Source organism: Podarcis vaucheri, assembly GCF_965113315.1.
Source record: "Podarcis vaucheri genome assembly, chromosome: 5".
NCBI classification, from domain to species: Eukaryota; Metazoa; Chordata; class Lepidosauria; order Squamata; family Lacertidae; genus Podarcis; species Podarcis vaucheri.
In genome coordinates, this window is record NC_138763.1 from 24,211,375 (window position 1) to 24,227,644 (window position 16,270).

The window sequence follows — 16,270 nt, forward strand, 5'->3', positions numbered from 1 at the left end:
TTCGTTCGACTTCCAAAATGTTCGGAAATCAAGGTGTGGCTTCCGATTGGCTGCAGGAAGCTCCTGCAGCCAATCGGAAGCCGTGGAGGCCTGTTGAACGTTTGGGTTCCAAAGAAGTTTGCAAACCGGAACAGTCTTTCCCACCAAAAAAACAGAGTCATTTCTGTTGGGGATAATTCAGACTGAAATTCCCAGGTGTTTATGTATGATACTACTGTAGCCCCTGTTTTGTTAGCCCCAAAATGGAAAATGAGCGAGGTCCCAACTAAAGAAAAATGGCAACTTAAGTTGACAGAATATGCACAACTTACAGATTTAACATATAGAATAAGAGAACAAGAAGAACATACGTTTAAAGAAGATTGGAAAACATTTATTGAATATATGGAAAATTATTGTGCATAGCTGAAAATGCTGGCAGCATTAAGATAAATTCAACAGTGTAAATAAGTTTTGATGGATGAAGTAATGGAATACTGAATGGTATAGTTTTTGTAAAATATGCAGGGATTTATGATATGTAAAATGAACCATGGAAAGAGAAGAAGGGTAGTCATTGATATCTTAAGGATGTAAAATGAGTATTTTAAATTGCAAAACAGAACATTTAATAAAAATTATATATATATGTATGTGTGTGTGTGTGTGTGTGTGTGTAAGAGAAAATAATTTCACCAAAACTGACTGAAACAGACCTCTTTCTTTTTGTACGGTATCATGTTTTGCTGTATTATCTGATATTTGAAAAATGAATACAATACTCTCTCTTTTTTTAATCCTCTTCTGAATTTGAACCAAATGAAGTTCAATGCTCTTGGAACCATGTTGGGCTTTGTCTAGCCTAGAACATGCCTGGATCATCTGCGTCTATGGGGTGATGGGCTTTTGTATAAGACCACCCTAAGACACCAAGGAGTGTTCTGTGTGTGTCTATTTTGGGTATAAAATGTCAGGTACCTCCTCCATTTAGCTGCTTTCTGTGGAATTCACCGAAGCCTATCACAAAATGCTGAATCTCTCTTATCCATGCTTGTCTCCATTAATAATTTGTTGTGCTTCTAGGTATATTATAACTTACAGCAGTAACAACAGCGACCTGCAGTGCTTTGGATAAATCCTTTGGTGGACACCCTCCATATGTGCTCAGCATGCAGTAACATGACTTCTAAACTTTATATCCCATATTTTTAACATGCTGGAAAGTTAATGCTTGAAAATATTCCTTCTCTAAGAAAATAAGGTGCCTGAGGGGAGTATTTCAATGTCTGTAATATTACTCATAAAAGCAAAGAAAACATGTTTCAGTGTTCAAAAATGGAATGGGTTGTATTCTATGTTCATTTGAGTCAGAGTAGACCTATTACAAATTAATAGGCAAGATGCATCTAACAAAACCCATCAATGGAATCCTGGTTAAAGGCCTTCCTCTTGCCCAGTGGGGCTTTCTCCCTTCTTCTCTCCCCCCCTCAGATTGACTCAGGGGGGTCAGGAGAAACCCCAGAACAGCGCAAGGTGGCCCTTGCAATCCTTCTCTTCCCCTATGTGCTGTATTGGGGGTTATCCTGACCCTCCTCCCCTTGGGACAGTCTTGCAGTGTGCAGGGGAAAGAGATGTGGGAAAGCTGTGTGGTACAAGTGGAAGTCCAGTTGACAGGGCCAGTGAGGTGAATGCTGAGACTTGCAGCATTTACTTGTATGGATGGGTGAGTACGTCAATTTCGACGTCTCTCATTTTTCCAAGCTGAAATTCAGATCACCAGCATTTTTGTGTGAATTGTTCCCAATGTAATGTAATTTCTGTAAGCCGTTTTCACCAATACAGTGGTACCTCGGTTTAAGAACAGCCCTGTTTACGAACTATTGGGTTTACGAACTCCACAAAATGGGAAGTAGTGTCCTGGTTTGCGAACATTACCTGGGTCTAAGAAGTGAATTTGAATGGTGGAAGGGCACCGTCAGTGGGATACCTCATTAGGAAAAGCACGGAAAAGCACGGAAAAGCACGCCTCGGTTTAAGAACAGTTCTGGTTTAAGAACGGACTTCTGGAATGGATTAAGTTCATAAACTGAGGTACCATATGCATTCATGAACACACTTTGCCCAAGTATATACATTTTTGTGCATACTACATGACTAGGGCATTACATGTCTACAGCCATGATACCCTGAACACACCCGGTCTTGTCTGATCTTGGAAACTAAGCAGGGTCAGGATGAATACTGAATGGCTTTGGCTTTTCCTCTAAAAGAACCCAGGATAGCTCAGTCAGTAGAGCATGAGACTTTTAATCTCAGTGAAACTGCAAATTGAAGAAGCAGTTTGAAGGATGGTTGTGTTGTGTTTTGCAGATCGCTTCAGAGACTGTGGATTTTGTAGGTTTGCATGTAAATGCAAATTGAATCGGATTTCTCCCCTATTTACAACCAAGTAAATCTTATCATGCATAGGATTAGGCTGCCTATGTTGTAAAAACAAGTATTAGTTGAGTTGAGCATGTTTTATTTTGGAGTTGTTGTGTGAAACAAAATGAATAATCTGAGGTTCAAGGCTACAATCCTTCACATCCTTTCCTGGGAGTAAGCCCACTGAACATAGGGGGCTTGCTTCCATGAAAAGATTCATAGGATTGTAGCATAAGAAGTTTCACCCAGCTGAAGAGACACCAAAAATAGACCAACTGAAACAAACAGGAGTTGCCTCGGGTTACAGACGCTTCAGGTTACAGACTCTGCTAATCCAGAAATAGTACCTCAGGTTAAGAACTTTGCTTCAGGATGAGAACAGAAATCGTGCGGCGGCAGCGGGAAGCCCCATTAGCTAAAGTGGTACCTCAGGTTAAGAACAGTTTCAGGTTAAGAACGGACCTCCAGAACGAATTAAGTTCTTAACCTGAGGTACCACTGTACTGTCATTCCTCTCTACAGCTAGTATGTGTGCAGAACTGATTGCATATGGTGAGATTCCCTTTTAATTAGAATCTTGCATTTGGGGGCCATGCCAATTTGACAGAGCACACACTATTTTTATTTAAGTGGCTCCAGATGTCTTCTGCCCAGTCTTAAGGGGCTTTCCTTTGAATTTTCTATGAAAATATAATGTAAGCAAGTTGTGGTTGGTGTGTGATAAAAATGGACACGCTCTATATATTTCCCATGCACGTCTGACATGAGAGTCAGGAGGTTGCGTTTTAGCCAGAGTTTCCACTGTAATGTGTTGCCCGTATTTCCTCATTCATGTCTTGGGATTCCCAAGGGTGGTAACTTTAAAATATTAATAATGCAACATAGTCTTTGCTTGCTATGATTGTTGCATGAGAGGGAGAGAGACGGGTGGGAAGACATAGGTTCTTCTCTGCTCCAAATTAAAATCTGTATTGGGAAATAACTTTCAGGGCCATAATGCTTGCCTCACAGAGCCACTGAAATTCCTTTTTCCAAGCTGAGAGATCCTCATTTTGGTATCATCAACCTGAGTGGTGTCCAGGATAAGAGATCTGAGATGTTTGGCAAATCAGGAATAGGCACCATGGTGCTATGTAATGCAGGGTTTCCCAAACTTGGGTCTCCAACTGATTTTGGACTACAACTTCCATCATCCCTAGCTAGCATGACCAGTGGTCAGGGATGATGGGAATGGTAGTCTGGAGCCCCAAGTTTGGGAAACCTGATCTAATGGGAAATGACTCAGATAGTGTAGCAATATGGCCACAGTTTATTTTATTTTTAAGATGGCACATGAAAAATGAGCTCATTGGTTGAAATGATATTGAAAGGGGAAACCAGGAGGGGGAAATCTCTTCATGATACTTTGAGGTTATTTCGAACAGATGAGGCAGGCAATGGCAGAGGTTTATAAAGTTGGTGGAGAGAGGCAGTTTTCAATTCTTCTTCCTCTCTTGTAACACCAGATTTTGCAGTGAGTCATGCTGGCAGCATCAGAATGGCAAAAGGACATCCTTCTTTGAACAGTGCTTAATTTGTGGGTTTATTATTATTTTTTTGCAACGAAATGTGTCGAGGACACCAAGTCAGATGCCTTTAAAATGGGAGGAGACAGATTCATGAAGGATAAGTTTTAGCAGCAGCAGCAGCAGCAACAAGAGTTAAATGGACCCTCCAAGGTCCAAGGCACTGTATCTCATCCCCTCCCAACAAGATTTCGTTAATGAAACAGCATGATGATACAGCATGATGGCACACAGGCAGGAAGGTGAGTGAGCAGCATGGGTGGCAGGCGGCCCAGGTGAACTGGATGTTAGGATATTGATGTTCCGTTCCACCTTAACAGACATGTGGAATTGTTGTATGTCACATGTCTGTTTACACTCCAGCACAGCTTGCTGGGACCTTCCCTTTGTGTGTATAGCTATTGCTTATGCTGCTTACTTGGACATGAAAGGGAGAAGACATGTTTTTCCTCTTGTCCTGATGTAGGCTGAATAAACTGCTTGTAAATATGCTTTACACAGCCTCTCTCTGCCACTTCTGTTGTGCGTTTACTCTGCTGAATTGCGTGCCCAGCTTCTGAAACTTCTGGAGCTCTGGGGCGCAGGTTCATGCTGCACCAAGGACTGGAGTTTGACCGGCACATCGGCCAGTGGGCTGGAGCCAGCTGGGGGCTTGCCAATTGCCCCCAATTCCTTAGCAGCACCCCAACACTGCTTAGCAGTAGCCATGGTGGGGGGAGGTGCTTCACAGAGCAATTTGGCAAACCACTCTGTGATGCACCAGTGTGGTGTAGTGGTTAAGAGCGGTAGTCACGTAATCTGGGAAACCGGGTTCGTGTCTCCGCTCCTCCACATGCAGCTGCTGGGTGACCTTGGGCCAGTCACACTTCTGTGAAGTCTCTCAGCCCCACTCACCTCACAGAGTGTTTGTTGTGGGGGAGGAAGGGAAAGGAGAATGTTAGCCGCTTTGAGACTCCTGAAGGGGAGTGAAAGGCGGGATATCAAATCCAAACTCTTCTTCTTCTTCTTCTTCTCCATTAAGCTTGACTTAAAAAAAAAAGTAAAGCCAACAAAGGTCCGTATAGTAAAAGTGAGAGCTGGACCATGAAGAAGGCTGATCGCTGAAGAATTGATGCTTTTGAATTATGGTGCTGGAGGAGACTCTTGAGAAGCCCATGGACTGCAAGAAGATCAAACCGATCCATTCTTAAGGAAATTAGCCTTGAGTGCTCACTGGAAGGACAGATCATAATGCTGAGACACCAATACTTTGGCCACCTCATGAGAAGAAAAGACTCCCTGGAAAAGACCCTGATGTTGGGAAAAATGGAGGGCACAAGGAGAAGGGGACGACAGAGGATGAGATGGTTGGACAGTGTTCTCGAAGCTACCAGCATGAGTCTGATCAAACTGCAGGAGGCAGTGAAAGACAGGAGGGCCTGGCGTGCTCTAGTCCATGGGGTCACAAAGAGTCGGACACGACTAAGCGACTAAACAACAACAATAAGTGAGGAGGGACAGGCTCTCTGAAGCACCTTTGTCCTTGTGGCAGGATTGGGACAACCTTTGAAGGAAGTGGGTTGGGGTGAGCTGTGGGGCAGCAGCATAGATACTTGAAGGGAGATGAGGGGAGGTTTAAGTGAGCTGTGGTGGGAGATGTGAGGGGTAAACAAGGAGGGGTTGTCCAGGTATGGAGTTGGCAGAGGGGATGGTGAGCAGAGCAAACAGGGACAACTCCTCCTACTGACCCTCATATTATTATAAGCTGCCTTGAGTCTGTATGAAATTTAAGTGTCTTAAGAAATTTAACAAGTATTAATTAAGTAGAATAGTAACACAACCTTCTGGAAATACATGATAAATATCCTCTAATGACAGTTCTTAGGAGTTTCCACCCAGTTCTCCAAGCTGTTCTTGAACCATTTTTTTTATACTCCTAAAAGTATTTTTATACTTACAATAATGCAAGATCTCATCCATTTTTAAACAAATGTTGCCGAGTGAGTGCTGATGCACTGGAATCACACAGGAAGAGGAAGAGGAAGAGGAAGAGGGGGGAATAGACTCCCTGGCACAAAATTAAAAGTAAACAACCCCCCCAAAAAACTTTAAAAAGTTATATATCAAATGTAGGTGATCTAGTGTCCCTATCAGCCTGGAAGCGAAATGGGGTCCCTTCCAAATAAGATAGTAGCTTCTGCATAAATGGGACAATTCCTAGGCATTAAAAAAGGGATTCAATTGCATACTAGAAGTTTAGGTTTGGGCAATTAAAGTGAATTGTCGATGCAACAAACCACTAAAAGCAATTGCAGAAAAAACAAACCACTAAAAGCAATTGCAGGAAAAAACAACAACTTTTGCGGTTAGGAATATGACAGGGAAATGCACCAAAAAGTGTGGGATTGGTGGGAAGATGTCTCACCTTCTTGCAAACAAATCAGGATGAATGCTCATTGTTGTGTAGCTTCCTGACAAATGAATGAGAATGAATGTTCAACAAGGAGAGGGCAGAATATAACCTCCATGTAAGCCTTGTGTTAGCTTATCAGTCTGAGTGCTCAGAAAAGTTGAGGAGCCCTTAATCATGCAATTGGTTCTGAATTCCATTATACAGGTATTGTTCCCTGCGACTCAAGAGGCACAACCCACTGACTGACAATGGACTAAAAAATGTGAGTAAAGGAAGCTCATTGTTTGATGCACAAGTTCTCTTTTATGCTAGCTCAAAATGAATATTAGGTAAGTGTTTCTAGTTGCACAAGCTTCCTTGTTATTGTTTTTTTTAATTATCCCTAATGTAAGGTCCTGTGGGTAGTGTTAAAGGACACTCAATGCAGCTGCAACGTTTACTCAAAAAGAGGAGGCTCTTTTCCTACGTGTACACTAGGATTAACCTCTTAGATCATGCAGTATAGAAGTTGCGGTAGCAAAGGAGCATGTAATTTTAATGTGCTGATATGGTTTGGGTCAGACTGTGGAATTGCAGTTCTACTTGGTATCAAGGCTACTCTAAAATGTAAATGCTACAACTACTAATAATGATGTAAAATAAATTTGTATGACCGAGAACATATTCCTCTGATTAGACCAAGGTCTCCCTAAGTCATCTTCTGCCTGCTGCATACAAGGACACTGTTTTCTTTGCAAAACAGACATAACAAGCATAGGGGCCAACTCTAGGGGGCTGTGGGTACTTGGACACCCACAATAATATAATTGTGGGGGGCTGGGCACCCACAATGTCAATGAGAAAAGCCGGCAGGTTGCAGCAGCGCTGCCTCCAAGAGAGAAACAAGATGGCACCCCTGATAACAAGGATGTTCACCATAGACTCATAGAATTGTAGAGCTGGAAGGGATCTCAAAGCGTCATTTAGTCCAGCCCCCTGTCATGCAGGAATCACAGCTAAATCATACATGACAGCCATCCAGCATCTGCTTAAAAATTTCCAAGGAACTCCAAGGAACCAACTCCGGAGGGCGACTATTCCACTGTGAAGCAGCTCTTCAGAAAGTTCTTCCTGATGTTGAGTCAGAATCTCATTCCTTGTAACTTGAAGGTATTGGTTCATGTCCTCCGGAGTGGGAGAAAACAAGCTTGTTCCATATTCCATATGGCAGCCCTTTAGATATTTGAAGATGGCCTTCAAATAACTCCTCTCAGTCTCCTCATTACCAGGTGAAACATACCCAGCACCCTTCAGTCGTTCCTCATAAGGCTTGGTTTGCAGACTCTTCATCAACCCTTCCCCAACTACACCCCTCACTGGCTCTATTTTGCACCCTGTTTGAGGTTTTTGCCTGGCTGAAATGTGCAGTTGAACTAAAATAATAGAATCATAGAACTGAAGAGTTGGAAGGGACCATGAGGGTCATCTAGTTGAATCCCCTGCAATTCAGGAATCTTTAGCCCAGCGTGTGGCTTGAACCCACTGCTCTCAGATTAAGAGCCTCATGCTTTACTGATGGAGTCATCGTCTCATTAGCCTGGGTGGAAGAGAGATGGGTGTGTGAGAGTGTGCATAGAAGCTAGTTTGGAACAAATGGTGAAATTTATTTCTGTTGCTCCATCCACTTTTGCTGCCACTAACATGTGCCCCCCTCCCTGAAGATTGCACGGGAGGAAATTTGGCCCTCAGGCTGGAAAAGGTTCCCAAACCATAGACTAAACCATGCCAGGTAAGACTTGGAGGGAAACCAAACTGTGTTCCATTGCAGACCCCTTAAATTATATTCAAAATAGCTTGGCCAATGTTCGAAAAGGCTTAGAGTTCTGCTGTGATCGCTGAAGGGAATGACAATCAGCATGTAAAATTAGCAAAGGAACATTTTGCTTGAATCTTGGGAATAATCCCCTTCTGGTGAGCTACATTAGCTACTCTGAGCTCTGAGGTAATTTCCCCTGTGAAATGGTAGAAAGCTAGGATGGGGAAAAGCTGGACACGCCACATGTAATCAGCCTTTGAGCGCTGCCCACAATCAAGGTTTCTTTCAAGCTATTAAGCTCCCATTTGTTTGGAATGGCGGGTCTGCAGCAGCCCATCACATTACAGGGCTTGTAAAACCACCTTCAAAACTCAATCGGCAGCCTCTCCCCATCCATCTCTATAAAAAACTACTGGTGTTCTGTTCAAACCTCCTCCCTGGTTATTGAAAAGAGAGAGAGCTGTAAATCACAAGAGATTATGATAGCAGGCTAATCTGGTAGCATCACAACTCTGCATCTCATTTCTCCTTTTTCTAATACATTGTGTTTGCCCAGCAGTGTCCAGGTCCCAAATGGATAAAGCAACACCAGTTTCCAGGGCATTTTGCACCCATTATTTTACTGATGGAAACCTCTCAGATCTAAGTTGACTTCCACCAGTTTCTTTAAAAACTGGGCGAATGCCATTTTGCTGTTTTTCTCCTCATCCGCTACCCCGCTGAGGGCTTGTCCATGCATGGAAGAGGGACTTTGCCCATTCGTTTGATTATCCTTAAATGCCTGTGATAAGGTTGCTCTGGTTGACATTGACACCTCATTAATAGAACATGATGTTCTGTCCAGCTACTTTAAAGGACCGAGTAAGCTTATATCAGCTAAAAACTGCACAGTACCATTACAAATTTATATGTGGGCATCCAAGACTTTGACTGGAGCAAAAGCATATACTGTATTGATGAAGAAACAAATCATTCCTAAGAAGTGTGGCAACCGGTGTCTACACAGGTCCACACTTGCCAGTATATATTCTGGCAGGAGTAGGGAGCATCCTTAGGCTCCAGTTTTCCCCAAACCCTGCCAGAAGAGCTGACAGAAATTACGAATGATGTCATTCTGCAACATCTGGTGGGCCACAAGTTCCCTATCTCTGGAAAATGTCAGCCACAATGGCTTTTGTGGTCAAATTCTATCCCACTCAGAATATAATTAGCATTCTATAGAGCCTGTTGAAGTGTAAATAGAAGCATCACTGAAAAAATAAAAATAAAGGATGACTTTTGTGTCGAGGAGATGTGAAATAAGGGTGGCGTTTTCTCTACAAAAGTCCCTGTCTCCTAATTTTTTATTACATGAATGACTGATATATTTAGTGTTTCAACAATCAGGACATGCTTCCTATTTCACATTTACCTTGTTAACTTGATCAGCCCACCAATGTGCATTAAGGGAAGAAGTACTCCTCTTCTTCAACCACATGCCTGTGATTTTCCTAGTACGTTTCATAGATCCGATTAAATCTGGCTCTTGCCAGGGCGCCTTTACAGCCTTATCCCAAGCACATTTACTCAGGAGTAAGTCTCACTAAAATGGCATTGGCTCTGAAATCAATTCCCTCCCATGCGCTGGCAGAGTTTTGCCAGTGTAACTGTGACGCTAGTGGTAGCCTTTTGCTAGTGCTAGACATCATGTTGCTTGTTAATTTTTCCACCTGGGTAGCTTTATGCTGCATTGGCACAAGAGGGTTTCGAAAAGATCCCTCTCTATTTAGGAGGCATAACTTGAGGATAGGATTACTCTGCAAAAATCTCTTTTATAATTATTGTGGTTCAGTTCGTTGGGGGAGGGGGAGCCCTTACATGCCATACTGTAAACACCATTAACGATGTGAGGATTTTAGTTTAAATCATGCTTTCGATCACACAGTCTAATAAGCATAAAAGGAAAATAGCTTCTAATTTTGCAGCCGTCTGGGATTTGCATGCCCTGTTCTATTACCCAAAGGCATAATAACACTCATAGTAATTACGATTATGGAGAGGGATTCAAAAAGAGCATAAAAGGAATCTGAATTAAATTCCATCAAGTGCACAGATTGCAAGGGATGCAGATGTTCTTGGTAGAGAGGGTGAATTGCCCATAAATACAATAATCATATTTTTATGTAAAATAATTAATGTAATTCATGGAAATGATCCTGAGAACACACTTCTTTCATCCCGCTAGGGCTTCGTTTGTGCTGAGCTGATTCTTCTCTTCATGGCTGATTTAGCCCATTCTACTATGATTACTTTAAAATGGAGTCAACTATGGACCCCTTCCTATTATTTCATTTTTGTCACACAATTCCAGTTTTTCGCACTAAACTCTTCCACTTTGGATCAGCAAGCATAAGATTGCTGTACATAAGAATAAATTACAGTGCCCTGAAATAAAGCGTCCGCACAGACATTTTGGGCCTAATTATTAGGGTGGCCATGTTCCCTGCTATACAGATGGGAGTCCTTTATTTGGAGGGCTGACTAGTCCTCGCCATGTTTAAAGATAACCATAAGAAGAGAAATCAAGGACCTTGAAGCTGCTCAGCCACAAAGAGCATGTACATGTGGCTCTGTGGCACCTATGATATATGGTTTATTTACACACATATACAACCTGAGGTGGCATCTACACACATACAAAAAACGCTGTGAGAATGCTTTTTTTAAAAAACCGTTTTGAAAAATACATTGAATTCAGCATAGCTCACGGTCACCATCTAGTGTCACAGACGTATCTTGCACTTTACAACACGTAAAAAGTTTTATTTGCATCTGTATAGCTGAGTCCCCAGTCTACAATGGAAGGGTCCCCAGCATTGAACTCCAATAGGGTCTTGCTTTCCTTATAATCACAACATCCAGTTTAAGCAGACCCTGGCTATTTTTCTCTGCCTCCTGCACTCTGCTTGTCACATGACCTCATCTCTCTAAGCTTCTGGCCCACATTATATTCTCTGTTCTAAACCTCTGGCTTTTCTAACACAGAGGGAGGCCCTTCTCACTTCTCTTGCCATGTTAATGACCCACTACCCTGGACTGCACCCTCAAGGAAATTAGTCTGAGTTAATTAGCACCAGCCTGCCTTCATCACTTGCTAATTCAAGAGGGTTTAGAAAAGTCTAACACAGAGATCAAATACCCACATGGGTCTAACGTCCTTGTTTTAACACACAAATGCTTATTAAATTTTAACATTTACTGAGACCAGGCATTTAGCACCCACAAACCTATAACAACAGCATCACACATTGATAATAACTCATAGAATTTAGTGCCGCAGGAAGTGGTGGCGACCATTCATGCTGATGGATCAAATAGTGGGTTGGACAAATTCATGGCGTGCAGGCCTGTCAGCGGCTGTTACCACTGAAACCACTGAATACCAGTTTGCTGGAAGGCAATAGCAGGGAGAGACCCAGTGCAGTGTGGTGAGAACCAGTGTGGTGTGGTGGTTAGAGTATCAAACTAGGAGCTGGGAAATCCCCGCTTGGCCATGAAACTCACTGGGTGAGTTTGGGCCTGTCACTGCCTCTCAGTTGTTGATGATGAGGGGGAGCACCATTTTTTGCCACCTTGAGATACTTGGAGATAAAGGTGGGATGTAAAAGATAAAGAAATATTGCTTTCATGCACTGCCTGTAGGCTTCCCTTGGCTTCCACATGGCTAATGTTTGCGGTGAGTGAAACGAGAGCTTAGCGTTTTGTCTTGCGGTTGAGGCAAACCTTGGTTTAGCTTGGCATGGCTAAACCAGTACATAGTAAGGTAAAAGGACCCCTGACCATTAGGTCCAGTCATGACTGACTCTGGGGTTGTGGTGCTCATCTTGCTTTATTGGCCGAGGTAGCCAGCATACAGCTTCCGGGTCATGTGGCCAGCATGACTAAGCCGCTTCTGGCGAACCAGAGCAGCGCACGGAAATGTCATTTACCTTCCAGCCGGAGCAGTACCTATTTATCTACATGCACTTGAGGTGCTTTCGAACTGCTAGGTTGGCAGGAGCTGGGACCGAGCAACGGGAGCTCACCCTGTCGTGGGGATTCGAACCGCCAACCTTCTGATCAGCAAGTCCTAAGCTCTGTGGTTTAACCCACAGTGCCACCTGCGTCCCAAACCAGTACATAAGGAGCAGCAAAATGGCTGCAAAGACTCTCCTCCCTGGAAGAGAGGGGAGTGGTTGTGGGCGGGAGCCCGAGTTCCGCCCCTAGCAGGGGGCATTAGCCCCCTGCCTCCCCCACTCACCTGGCTGGCGCCCACGCCCATCGGCAGGCACCCGACCAGGTGCCTCCGAGGGGGCATTTACAGCAGCCTAAATGCTGCGGCGCCAGCCCCTTCTCGGCCTCACTCTCCATCGTCCTGTCGCGAGTCACTCACCCTCCACTCCCTTTGAGCTCAGGGTTTTAGTTTTTCCTTGGCCTTGCTATGGACCTTAGGTTGGTCGCCCTGGTTGTCCGGGGGGCCTGGTAGGAATTTTTCCATTTGGCATTAGGCTTTTTTGGTTTTTTCGCCTACCTTGTAGCAATCGTCACAACTTTCATGGTATTGGTGGGTAGGTTAGGCATTGGAATAATGTGGTGTGGTGTGTCGAAGGGCTGGGTGTGGCCATCGCCTATGCCTTCAATTTTTGGGTATTCCATTAAAGGAATCTGGCGGTCGTGTATTCTGTCTGATGCCTGCTTGGCGGGAGGCCATGGCACGACCCCCGGTGACATCAGGGGAGAGCCTATAGTTGGATTAGCATCAACAGGCTCCACCTACTGGTGAATAAACCCCCCTTGTTTTAGACATCCAATGCCTAAGCCAATACCTTTTCACTGCTGTAATCAATAAAGTTGTGGCCTTTTCTTGCCCATTAACCTTATATCACGTGTCCTTGTGTATTCATTCCACATTGCGGGGGTCGGGTCCTCGAACCACAAGCTGTTCTCCGGGAGCCTGCACGTTGACATGGTCTCTGTAGGCAAAAGCTTAGCTCACTGTGTCATGTGAGCCAGGTCAATGTTTCTTGACATTTCCGACAATCATACACATGTGGCTTTATTCCATTCATCTCAAAGCTAGAATAAACTGGTCTGGTGATGTTAAGCTATCACTTTCAGTTGCTTAGTGAAGGCAGCTGGTTTCAGCAGCATTCCATGGCATCAAGAGACAAAACGTTCTGCTGACTCAGTTCTGTTCTGAGAACGCGCAAACCAAACAGATGATTAAAAAATGTGTCTTGTTCTACCTCAAGGCTATTTTCATCGGCACGAGGAATGGGTCTTTATTTACCAGCTTGTCGGCAGTTCAGATGTCCGTTATCTCAGATTCTAAGGCTTCAAGGCATGTTGTTTGTGATGAGCTGGCCTTGCGTTCTCTTGTCGTGGGAGGAAAATTGTCTTCTGAGCTACGTCGTTCCGGAAGCCAGTAATTTATAGTTCTGCAGAACCTGTTTAGATATTGTAGCAATTCAAGAACAAGTGAGAGATTTGCAGCAGGGAGGTCAAATGTTACTGGCAAATGAAATGATGAAACAGGCACCGGGAGCCTCTGGTCATTCAGATGTTTAACTGAAACCCCCTTAATCCATTAACCATACTGAATGATGCTGATGGGAGCTGCAACCCAGAAATATCCAGGAGGGCAACACAGACTCCCCATGCCTTTAACAAAGCATTATTTAATATAGTGTTACTATCTAGGTGCTTTAGCAGAACATCAAGATAAACACCACTGAGCTCAGTAGAAACCCAAAGTTTGTAGAAGTACAGAAACAAACCCTCAGTGCCATAGGGATTGAGAATGTTCAGTGGCACATAATGTTGAGTGTCTGTAGTGAGAAAGGAGACTAAAAACCCAGAGTTTCTAGGGAATGCAATGGAGAATCACGGGAAAGGGCATGGCTGTCTTCAACCTTGAGCAGAGCACCCCACACTGGAACATATTGCTGCACAGAATCATAGAATTGTAGAGTTGGAAGCGACCCCAGAGTTGGAAGCGACCCCATCTAGTCCAACCCCCAGCCATGCAGAAATCTCAGCTAATGCGTCCATGATAGGTGGCCGGTCAACCTCTGCTTAAAAACCTCCAAAAACTACAAGAACAGATTGAAAACTCCCTGTTTTGAACGTGGGCCACTGAATTGAGGCTAAATGCAAGTGCTGTTGGTAACGAAGGTATTTATTCCACAGGATTATGTAAGTTATGTCCTTTGCCAGGGAGCTGCATGGAGATAAGCACAGGCCCACAGCAATGTTTTCCTGGTTCAAGGGAAGAGACAGTGGTGGCAGAGGCTGAACTGTATGCAAGAGGAGAATGCACAGTTAATTCATTGTTCCTTTGTACAACACACACCCAACTGCGATTTGAATGGCCTTAATGGTGTTTCGAAAGAAAGAAAAAACTGCATGTAGGCAGAAAGCTGAAAAAGTGTTGATAAGCTGTTGCCTATCTAAACATAGCTCCTGTGCCTTGGCTAAGATTTGAAGTGGGTGGAAAATCTCTGCTCTCAGCCTTCCTTTAGAGCACCGTGGTCCAGTATGGCTCCACGCACCCCAGCCTCTTGCATAAAAATATCTTGCAATTTTGCTGCCATTTACTTCTGAGAGAACTGAGCCAGCTGCTTCCCACATTTCACTGCAGAAAACAAAACAAAAAACCCCGATGCATCGTTTGTGATAAAGGTTCAAATATTCCTTTCTGCCTCTTTCCTTCATCAGTCCATTTCCCCTGGGATGTAATGTACCAAATCATTTTCACCGTATTGTAATTTTCCAGTGTTAACATGCAGCAATTCTTCAGTATTAAGCGTTTCCTTACTTTCAAAATAAAAGGAGGGAGGGGAGGTATAAGGAAGGGTGAGTCTTAGAAGAGCTGATACACTGTCTTTATACAATTAATTAATTGGCTTTGCCTTTTGTCTCTTTATATTTGCCAAACATTGGGGAAGTGGCAAAGTGCATCAATACATTCTGGTGTCAATTTTCTTGTGTAGAGACTCTGTCCCTAATCACATTAAGGGATAATCTGTAAGCCCTATTATGCGTGCTTAGTATATTGCAGGGAGGGTTCTTCATATCTAAGAATTCAGGACATGAAAAGAGGCCTGCTGAATCAAACCAAAAGCCTTTTGCATCCAACATACTACTCTCACAGCGGCCAACCAAATGCCTATTGGAAGTCCACAAGCAGGACATTAGTACTGTGGGATGTGAAACACAAGAGCAGTCAAGTACCACATTCCTAGAGTGAACATGTTTACACATGGGGAGGAATGTTTGTCCAGCCAGCAGGTAAACTTCCTGTTTCCTTCTGAGCTGGGACAGACTTCCTCTGCATGTGACTAGAGGTGGGCATGGCCTCACCTGTGCAGGTAACGACAATAGCACAGGGCAGGGCAGCCATCTCTCTCGCTTTGTCTACATGCATCAAAGAAGCAACATCTGCTTAGCCAAAGATGCTCTCTTGGCTTCACAAGAGAGGACAAAGGGACTGTCTCCTTATGAGATAGTTTCTAGATGTATGTTACTTTTTTAAGCTAAGTCTGCCTTCCGGGATCCGATTGTGAACAGAATGTGAGTAAACTCTTTTTATACTTTTATAGAAGACTGTGTTGTGTCTTATCTTTTATGAGGGAATAAGGGGGAAATACCAGAACAGTTATTACAGAGGCTTTAGCGAGCCTGAGCAAACGCATCCGCTGCAAGTTTAAAAAGGGGAATGTTGCTTTGCTAAACTGTGGAACTTGTTAACACAAGCTGGCAAAGGATATAATCAAACAATATATCCTCTCCTGCATCCCTGAACGTTCCCACAAGTACCATGGAAATCTCTCACTCAGGATCCCCAGCAACTGTTATTCAGGGGAATTGTTGGCATCCGCCTGTCTTGAGAGACAGTGGAGTGAGCCTCTGGGGGTGAAGTCCAACTGTGCATTAGTGGCACCAACATGACCTCCTTGAGGTGCAAGCCTGGGCAGTGTGTATGGCGGTCCAACCATCTTAGGGACCCCACTCTGGATTTGTGTAGGCAGCAGAGGTTTAGGGTCAGAGTTTTCCTTCTCCTAGATAGGCTACCTTTCCATCTGCCCCTCGCTTCCC

The 16,270-nt window shown here is 43.8% G+C and overlaps 1 long non-coding RNA gene across 1 annotated transcript in view; it reads right to left on the reverse strand.

Annotated features, from left to right (window-relative positions):
* Positions 1 to 12,259, reverse strand: part of LOC309533420 — a 149,877-nt gene extending 137,618 nt beyond the window's left edge. The window contains exon 1 of the long non-coding RNA XR_014220233.1: positions 12,161 to 12,259. This is a non-coding gene — a long non-coding RNA (uncharacterized lncRNA). The remainder of the gene's footprint in view (positions 1 to 12,160) is intronic.
* Between the last annotated feature and the right edge of the window lie 4,011 nt (positions 12,260 to 16,270).